General features: G+C 39.0%; 1 pseudogene; it reads right to left on the bottom strand.

Annotated features, from left to right (window-relative positions):
• Positions 1-8,187: 8,187 nt before the first annotated feature.
• On the bottom strand, positions 8,188-9,697 carry LOC116507735 (annotated as a pseudogene).
• Between the last annotated feature and the right edge of the window lie 990 nt (positions 9,698-10,687).

Raw genomic sequence — 10,687 nt, forward strand, 5'->3', positions numbered from 1 at the left:
CATGGAGCATTGCGCAGGCGATGTACGTACCATGCTCATGCACAGAAGTGCAGAAGCCTTAAAACTCAGGTAAAGAGCTTGGGCAGGCGGGTGGGCCCTTTGGAGCACCGTACCGGAATGGTATCTGGTGCTCCGGGCTGGCTCCAGTACACCCATACCGGGGCGTACCACCTGCAACCTACCACTGCATGAGGCATAAAAGATCAGTCTCAAATTATCCTACATCAGACACATTACATGAAGAACCAGCTCTCTGGAAAAGGCTCTAATACTGAGAAAGATAGAAAGAAAGAAAAGATGCACTCAGCAATGAGTACCACATTGAGAGATATGAAACAACAGGTTTAGGGATAGATAGTATCAGAGAAAATCTATCTATGGTGGGGGTCCCTAACTCCCAGGCTGTGGAGTGGTATTGGTCCGTAGCCTGTAAGAAACAGGGTCGTGCAAGTGGCAGGGAAGCAAGTGAAGCAGTGTTGGGTTGCTACCAGTTTTACTACCAGTTCGCTTCTTGTGCCCGCACATAGTTCAATGTAAATTGTTCTCACGCATACGCAGAACAATTTACAATGAACTGCGCATGTGCGGACACTAGAAACAACAGGAGGTGGAAGTAGTTTCCACTACTCCGGAAAACACCAACCCTGAAGTAGTCTGAAGCCGCCTGAAGATGACGAATGAGACTTCGTCGAAACGTCGCCAAGACATCTCCAATTCTACGCGGAGAAAACCCGAACACTAGAGACCTACATACTAACACCCGCGAAAACCTCAGAAAATAGTGTGTGTGTGTGTGTGTGTGTGTGTGTGTGTGTGTGTGTGTGTCTGTGTGTGTGTGTTACATTTGTGCTGATAAATAAATAAAAGGAGACTAGTATAGATCTATTTCAAGCTATGTATGTATGTATTATCTATCTATCTATCTATCTATCTATCTATCTATGTTATATTTATGCTGATAAATAAATAAAGGGAGACTAGTATAGATCTATTTCAAGCTATTTAGCTCTCATCAGCTAGCCATACCCTTCCTGGGATTCGAACCTGGGCTATATTATATCTTAGGCAGACGTCTTAGCCATTAAGCCACAGGCTCTCCTCCTTATCAGCTGAAGCCAGGGAAGAAGGTATATATTTAGTGTCACAACCCCTGGTATGCCCGAATTATGGGAGGAAGCTAACTGCTTCCATTATCTGTCAATCGGCTCGTCACAAGAGTTCATCACGACAGAAACCCAATATTTTTACTGTTGCCTTGTTATTTGTGTTATTTGTGCTGATAAATAAATAAAGGGAGACTAGTATAGATCTATTTCAAGCTATTAGCTCTCATCGGTTAGGCATATATATATATATATATATATATATATATATATATATATATATATATATATATATATATAGAGAGAGAGAGAGAGAGAGAGAGAGAGAGAGAGAGAGAGCGCGCGCAAGAGAGCTCTTAATAATGAAGTATATTATCCAGCAAGTTTCTGGACAAGAAAGCACTTTAATGATGTATTTTTAATCAACTTGAAATGAGCATTGGAATAATTTACTGCACTACACTTCACATCTCTATCTATATTACTGAATTCTGCTTTGGGGAACTTAGATTGGTGGTAGACGCTATGTTCTGAACCCAAAAATTCCCAGCCTTTTCTCCATACGAAAGGACTTCAGCCTTAAAAAGTTTTTGCTGTCAAGACTTATTTGAATGTATAAGGTTGCCCCTCCACAATGGTTCTGGGAGGCATGCAGTAAAAATAACCACAAGATAAATAAAAAAACCCAAATACTTAATAATACTAGATACATCAATTGCTTGTAAGAACCAAAAGCAGCTTTCAAGAGGGTCACAGCTTTCCAAAATATAAATAGTTGAACAAATGGGAATTTCATAAGATATATAAGAGCGCATGAGATCTCTTGGGACATTTAAGTTTAATGAGCTTTCACCCCAAAGTACTAATGTCACCAAATCTTGTGTGAGAAAACTTAAAATTACAAAATTTCATATCAGAATGTTGAATCCTTACTAACCTGAAAGGTTTCATGAGGCATTAACATTTTATGTATGTCCACTACTGGAAAAAGTAATATAATAATATAAAAGTAATATTAATGCAGTATTCACTTAAAAATATTTCCAACTCCTTAAAAATGGCAAAAGACTTTAAATTTGAAATGTAAGAATTACTGGGAACTAATTCATATATATAGGATAAAGTTACAGAAGTTATAGTCCTTTGCATGGAAACAGTTTACTTTTCATTATTATCCCTCGGTAAATATATTACAGTTGTTCATGCATCAAAACTATTTCAGAAAATGTGTATCAGTTCCTGTGAAAGCACAAGCACAGCAGCACTTTTTAAAAGCAATTTGTTTTTGTTTTTTTCAGACTAAAAACAGATATGGCTGTTTTAAAAAGTCAAAGATATGGCAACTTTAAATAGTAGAGGGAAAATGTTTAAAACACATTTTTAGGAAATTTAAAAATTAAACTTTAAAAAATTAAAATTAAATTCAGAAGTTGTGGGTATTCCATCACTGGAGACTTTCAAGAAGAGACTGGACAGCCTCTTGTATGGAATGGTACAGGGTCTCCTGCTTGAGTAAGGGGTTGGCTAGAAGACGTCCAAGATCCCTTCCAACTCTTTTGTTCTGTTCGGTCCTGTAAACAGATTTTCCTCTGACGTTAGGAAAAATGAGTACCCAACAAAAAAGAATTACCTAGTGAAGATTTTAAGAAAATGAACATTCATTATTCCTTTTGAGCAGGTTTGCCTTTTAAAAGGGCAACTGTGCAGTGTAAGGTCCTCTACAATGACAATCATCATAAAACATATGGGAAGGACCATCCTGATCATGCTATATGCTGCTGAAGGCAATCAAACAATCCTGTTCATAACTGACTTTATAACCACATGAGTGCATTCCTAGATTTGATTCAGATCCAGGGTGCATTTGGTAGGTGTTTCCCAACTGAGCTTCAAGTATTATGTAAAAGAATTGAGTAACAGCAGGTTTTTGAAATATCTTACCTTCACTCATAGCTCTCTTGTTAAATGAGTGAGATTCAGTAACAATATTGAAGTCTACTTAAAGAGCAGTGGAGAGCTTTTTGCCTTTTAGGATCAATCTTCAACAGTAAAGGAACAAGCAGTCAAGAAACAGGCTGCAGACTAGCACTTGGTACAGCAGCCATGGAGGCCTTGGAAATATATTCAGATGCCATGATGTATCCATACCTACCAGGATAAGGATTGTGCAAGCCAGAGTATTCTCTGTTTTGCTCTATGGAATAAAAAGTTTGTACTTTAAAGAAGCAGGATAGAATATTGATGCTTTTGAACTTTAGTGTTGGAGAAAACTCCTGAGACTATTGTGGACTGCCAAAAAGACAAACAGATGAACATTGAACAAATCAGCACAAAGTTCTCACGAGGCCAATGGTGGGTTTCAAATCTTGTTCCAACCTGTACGGTTGGAATGGGCCCGGCATCCTCATGGATGCACGCAGAGTGCGCATGTGTTTTAGCACCTCCACGATGCCTTGCGACACTCCAGTTGCTCCATGGAGCATTGCGCAGGCGATGTACGTACCATGCTCATGCACAGAAGTGCAGAAGCCTTAAAACTCAGGTAAAGAGCTTGGGCAGGCGGGTGGGCCCTTTGGAGCACCGTACCGGAATGGTATCTGGTGCTCCGGGCTGGCTCCAGTACACCCATACCGGGGCGTACCACCTGCAACCTACCACTGCATGAGGCATAAAAGATCAGTCTCAAATTATCCTACATCAGACACATTACATGAAGAACCAGCTCTCTGGAAAAGGCTCTAATACTGAGAAAGATAGAAAGAAAGAAAAGATGCACTCAGCAATGAGTACACCATTGAGAGATATGAAACAACAGGTTTAGGGATAGATAGTATCAGAGAAAATCTATCTATGGTGGGGGTCCCTAACTCCCAGGCTGTGGAGTGGTATTGGTCCGTAGCCTGTAAGAAACAGGGTCGTGCAAGTGGCAGGGAAGCAAGTGAAGCAGTGTTGGGTTGCTACCAGTTTACTACCAGTTCGCTTCTTGTGCCCGCACATAGTTCAATGTAAATTGTTCTTCACGCATACGCAGAACAATTTACAATGAACTGCGCATGTGCGGACACTAGAAACAACATGGAGGTGGCATCAGCGGCGGCAAGGGAACCAGTTTGGGGGCATGGCAAGCCTGGGTTGTTGCCAGTTCTGCGACCAGGCAAAAATATCATTACTGTTTTGGCTGAACCAGGCCAAACCGGGAGGAACCCACTTCTGAAGTGAAGCTTTATTTGCGCATGTACAAGATCTAGGTTGTGTGTGAAACACCCCTTCCTTGCTCCGTGGAAGAATAGTCTTTCACAAAACAGATCCTGGTGCCAGAAAGGTTGGGGACTGTTAATCTATGGGATTGCTAGGAGTTGAAAATGACTTGATGGCACATAATCAATCAAAGTATAAGACTTGCATGTCATACCAAATTACAATTGTTCATACCACTTTTATATATGTACTCTATTTATCTTGTGCATATTTCCTCTGAGTCAGTTTCAAACAGTGATTTTCTAATAAAATTTGAAATTTCCATCCCGCTTCCTTTTCCATGTGGCAATGCTGTGTGATGAATGAAAAATTAAATTGTTTTTGTTGTTTGGCTTACCAACCGAACGCAAGCCATTTCTGAGATGAATGTTGAGTGTTTCCCAGAGCAGAAAGTTATTTGCAGCTGTATTAAGATTGCTACAGTTCCATTCAATTTTCGCAATTCTACTATCAGAAGTCAATTTATATTTCATAACTGTGTTATAGATTGAAATGACTGATTTGCAAGGCTTCTTTATTATGGAGTGGTAGAACAGCACTTTAGAACAATACCCAAAGTTTCCACTTAATAAACACATTCTCTACCCAACCAAAGAAATAAATTGCTCTGCCTTTTGTAGCTTTTATTCTTTGGATGGATTTGATGAAAGGGGAAGAATACATTCAGAATGACTGTTGACTAATTCATCAAAGGCACAATTTGCTTGCGGGCCTTAATGTGTCAATGCTTTCAGATGAGGACACATTGTGCAGTCATCTGGACTCATTGAAAACATTTTATAAGACATAAAGAGGTTGCCACTCTCCATTCTGTGTTTCCTAACTTTGTCCATCTTTGTATTGAATCCCTGGGTTTTATGCCCTCTCTGGGCTTTGAACTTTCGGGGGCACGGGAAAATATCCTCATTGGTTGCTATTCAAGGTCATAGCTTTGTAGGTTGTCTGTGTACTAAGTTTGGTTGAAACTTGGTGGGTGGTGAAATGAGGGCAATGCAAGGGGTAAATCTTTGTTATGTAGAATAGTTCAGGCCTTAATGGCCCATTGACAAAAAAGTGGGGGCTATGGAGGAGTGAGTCTGTTTCCTGCCTAAAAACATGTTTTTCTGGCTCGGAACGTTAATGGCCCATTGACAAAGGTGGAGGGGTGAGTTTCTGCCTCCCTTTTAGGGGGAAATATTCTGCCCTTTTAATATTTCCTAAATATTTCATTTTCTAGGAGAGGGGTGGATGCTAACTTCCTACACTAGTATATAGGAATGTGTATGCCATTCTTTCCTGATATTTAGGTATCTCTCAGGTTGATGCATTCACCAATATTAAAATCTCAAAATAAAATCCACAGCATTAATAAAACACAATAAAGAGTAGAAAGAGAAATGTGCAAAATTTTGCACTTAAAACCCACCCAGCAACTGAATTCTAAGAAACGAAAAGCTAGACAATTGAAAAGGTCAGCATTCAAATCTCTTGGGCCAAGTTGTTCCACAATTCCAGCAATGTCCAGAAAGCAACGGATTCCTCATCCCAATCTCCTTAAAAAAATAGCAGGATCTCCAAGATAAATAATTATTTCACTGGAAGTTTAAAAGAACTCACAAATATGCTGGAGAAACTTTTCATTTTGCAATCTTTCTTTTAAACAATGTACAGCGTCTTATCTTTAGAATCTCCTACACTTTGGAGATGGATGAAAGAAAAGGCATATAGGTTGGCTCTGGTTCCTACCATGGGAAACTTGGACTCTGAGCTGAGCTTACCACCTTGAATGCATAATGAAGGTTAAGTGAGAAATCTGCATTTTGATTCTTGTTTTCCTGCGATAAGATCATATTAAAATTTACATGTGATGGTAGGTAATAATTAAGCTCCATTTGCACAGAGTTAGTGTAAAAAGTGAAATGGCAAGGCATAAGGGCAACAATTTATATATCACATTTAATTTCACCCTTGACTTCGTGTCATTTCTATATCTGTTTCAATTTCAACTTTCTTTACTTAAAGTCACTGAAAAATCTTTTTTGTTTGGAAAGAGCAAAATGGTCTTGAAGTATGTTCTTTGTTAATATTCAGATTAAAATTCTCTCTTGGTACATGCAAAACTTTTTAAAGGATTACTACAGCCCACCTGAGGTGCAAAACTCAATACTGTTCACAGTATTAAATGATTCCTTATTTAAATTTGGACAATGTATCATTTAGAAGTCCCTATTTAGACTTAGAGTAACTTTATTGTCACTTTGAATGTACACTAAGCGGCATACATTAAAATGAAATTGCATTGCATACAGCTCTCAAAGAGTCTCTACCTCTAATATACACTACATGAACATGACAAAATCAATAAATCAATACAAAATTATGCATATAGCCACATGTTATATGACTTGGAGAAACAACACAGTTTCATTCGGATATATACAAGTACATGGCGAGAGAAACACATCTTGCAAGTTTACCAGATGGATGGCATACGAAACAATGCTGTTACAGAATCTTGTAGTCCTGCTAGAAATACTTTGAAACCACCTCCCAGAGGGGAGCAGCAGAAACAGACCGTGAAGTGTTTTGAGCTGTAAGCACATAGCGCTTATAGGAAGTATCCTGAATGTCAGGAAGTGAGCTTTCTATAATCTTGTTTGGTTATTCTGCTATGCAGGAGACAGGGTGCATTCATTGCATTGATTACAGGTCCACAAGCCCTAGCTTGTTGTAGTTGGCTTCTTGAAAAAGTCTCAAATTGCTAGATTAAACCATTGTAAGGTAAAGGTAAAAGTTCCCTTCGCACATATGTGCTAGTCATTCCTGACTCTAGGGAGCAGTGCTCATCTCTGTTTCAAAGCCGAAGAGCCAGCACTGTCCGAAGATGTCTCCGTGGTCATGTGGCCAGTATGACTAAATGGTGACGGCACACAGAACGCTGTTACCTTTCCACCAAAGGTGGTCCCTATTTTTCTACTTGCATTTTTACGTGCTTTTGAACTGCTAGGTTGGCAGAAGCAGGGACAAATAACGGGAGCTCACTCTGTTATGCAGAGCTAGGAATTCAAACTGCTGAACTGCTGACCTTTCTGATTGACAAGCTCAGCGTTTTACCCACTGAGTCACTGCGTCCCTTTCAATCATTGGTCTAAACCAGTGGTTCTTAACCTTTTTGAAAGAATTGCCCCCTTGAACCATTGAGGAACTTATCATCACCCCTTCCCCCAACATAACCTCTCAATCACAACAGGGAAAAATTCTTCAATTTATGCAAACACATTTTTTGTTTTCTTTAAAATTGTCATCAGGACATATAGATGCAAATAATTTATTTCAAGTCTTTTTCCCATATCTCAACTGTGTGAAAAATTCTGACGCCACCCATCAGTTTACTCCCAAACTTCATGATACATGTATTTCATTAATATCTTATTTATTCAAGACACTTAAATGCAATGATCACAGAAAACAAAATTCAATTGCAGAAAAGGAAATGGCCCCCCAAAACAGTAACATTTAATGATTTAATTACAAATGAATTTTAAGATGCAAAAGAAATATAAAAAGGGCATAAGAACAAACCGCAATGCAGAAACTAAGAATTTCAAGACGAAAACTCTGAAACTAAATTAAGATTCGAGGAAAATATATTCATGCACACTGTAAAAAGGGTTAAAAAGACACAAAGAAATTTTTTACAGAAGGAAAGCAACAAAAATCAGAGCGACAAATTTAATGCCTTAAACTGAAGAAAATATATATCTACACAAAAAGTTTACACGAAGAGCACAACAAAAAAAATTGAAACTGTAAAACAGAGAAAATATAATATGAACTGGAGTGCATTCTAAAAAAGTACAATACAAAGAGACACACAAAATGTTTTACAGAGCACAACAAGAATTCGAAAACGAAGCCGAAAACTTAGCAGTTTGGGATGAAGTTGTGCAAAGTCTGCTGTGAAAGAATTTAGCACCCAAGTGGGCACTTCCAGATTTCAGATCCTAGAATCTGTTTTCCATATCTTCTTTTAGTTGCTTCAAGTGGCAGCAAAAAACGTCCAAATCTTCTGCATGGAGTTGACCTTCATTACCAAGGCTTGGGAACTGATACAGCCCCTGGCAACTCATATTGCTTGCAAGGAGGTCCAATTTGGAAATAAATGAGTAGATTTATCCTTTGGCCTTAAGAAAATTGATTTTATCTCCTTGCAGCTTTACATTCACTTCATTCAGCTTGTCAAAAACATCAGTGAGATAAGCTACATCCAGATGTTGAAGTTTAAGAGAACTGCTTAGACTTGGATCAATGGATTCAAGAAATTTGACAACTGTGTCAAGTTCATGGAATTGCCACAAACACTTTCCTTTTGAAGCCACCTTACTTCGGTGTGCAAAAGGAGACGTTCAAACTCCTCGTCATTTTCTTCACAAAGCTTGTGAAAAAGTTGATTGTTCAAGGCATTTGACTTCATTTTATTCACAGCGTTAATGATGTAACGTATAGACTCGTGCAAACAGCCACTCAAATTTTTGAGACAAGGTGCTGTCTATGAACGATGCAAGGTACAACCGATTTTAGATGAGCTTGAAATCCGCGATATCATCCAATCATGGATGCAGCTCTGTCGGTTACACATGCCACGTTTGTCAAAGGGATGTTTTTCTCATTAAAAAACTCTTCAACCTTTTTAAATATCGAAGAACCTTTTGTATTGGTGGCTAAATTTCGAGCAAATAACAGTTCTTCCCCGATCTCTTCATTTCCGGAGATGAAACGGACATAAGCCAATAACAAGGCTTCATTTTCACGAATCGTTGACTCATCAATCTGCATCACAAATTCTGTACTTTTCAAGGTGTCAGTAAGCCTTTCTTCCACTTCAGCAGCCATTTCATCAATTCTTTTTGATACGGTGTCATTGCTCAAAGGAATCGATTGCGTGAAAGTGCTTGCGCTGGGCCCCAAACATGGTGGCAACAATCTGTTTCACTGCTGGTAAAATCAACGTTTCTCCAATAGTGTGAGGTTTGCCACATTTTGCTATCAACAAAGATACTTCATAGGAACAAATGAGCCTCTTGTCAGCATTGAGTGACGATTTTCAAAATAACTTCTCAACAGTGCTGCGACCCTCAAACTTGGCCTTTAAGGATTGGAAAACATTACCGGTTTGTCGGCTTTATCCAAATGAATTCTTACCAAATGGTCTTTCAGTCGGGAAGACTTTATCTCTTCATTTGAAAATGTTTTCTCACAAAGAAGAAAAAACAGAAGCTGTAGGTTGGAAGGAGATGGAATGAATCCCAATTTAGGTATTCCATCGAATATTGGCGACACTGCTTCTTCTTGGCCATGTTGAGAGGTCTTCGAAATGAAAGGCACTAACTGCAAATAAAATTTTCGACTGCACCGGAACACTATAAAATACACGTGGACATCGATAAACCTAGTTTCAACAGTTACGTTGACATTACAGCTGACATCACAGGGGACAGCCACTCAGCATGCGATGTTTCGAAAGAAGCACTCACCTCTCCATCACTGCCCATTCTGGCCAATGGTGCGCTACTGTATGAGTAGAGTGATAGAGGCTGCTGTGCAACATGAAGATGAGCGGTGCATATTCACATATGTATGGTGTTCTGTACTGAAGCTAGCTGGAGGAACATTTTAAAACACAGTTCAATCCACTAATAGCAAGAGATCTGATGTTTTTGTATGACAGATTTATAGCGGTTCACTGTACGAAAAAAGTCTCAAAAGTGTCCCCAAAACTTCTCGCTCCATCGCCCCCATATCATCCCCTTTCGTTCCTTTGCCCTCGCATTGCCCCTTTTCGTTCCATTGCCCCCCTGAAAAAAATCAACCCCTGGGGGGGCGATATCATCCAAGTTAAGAACCACTGGTCTAAACCATAAACCAAGGTATGCAAGCCACAATGGCTAGCCACTTAATAATGTGACTTAACATGAATTGTGAGCCATGTTCTTGACTGCTTAATATTGGTTACTACTCACCCAAATGCGTACTCTTTGTTCCTTTTTTTCTTATTCTCTTCTGTGTTGCAGTTTCCCAGTCTTATTGGATTTCACTTTTCTTCCTAGCCTATTCATTTTGCTATTCTTCTCTTCATACATCAGCAGAGGAAAAAACCCTCTGTTCAGCTTTCTGCCACTATATTTATCTTCATACAGTACAGTTCCTCAACTGAACATATGAATGAAAATATATTTATAAGCATGTAAAAGGCCTTATAAGGATCAGACCACAAGTACATCGTCTAGCATCCCATTTGTCATAATGACCAACCCAAAAACTCTCTGAATGACTCCAAGAGAATATGA

Source organism: Thamnophis elegans, chromosome 4, assembly GCF_009769535.1.
Source record: "Thamnophis elegans isolate rThaEle1 chromosome 4, rThaEle1.pri, whole genome shotgun sequence".
NCBI classification, from domain to species: Eukaryota; Metazoa; Chordata; class Lepidosauria; order Squamata; family Colubridae; genus Thamnophis; species Thamnophis elegans.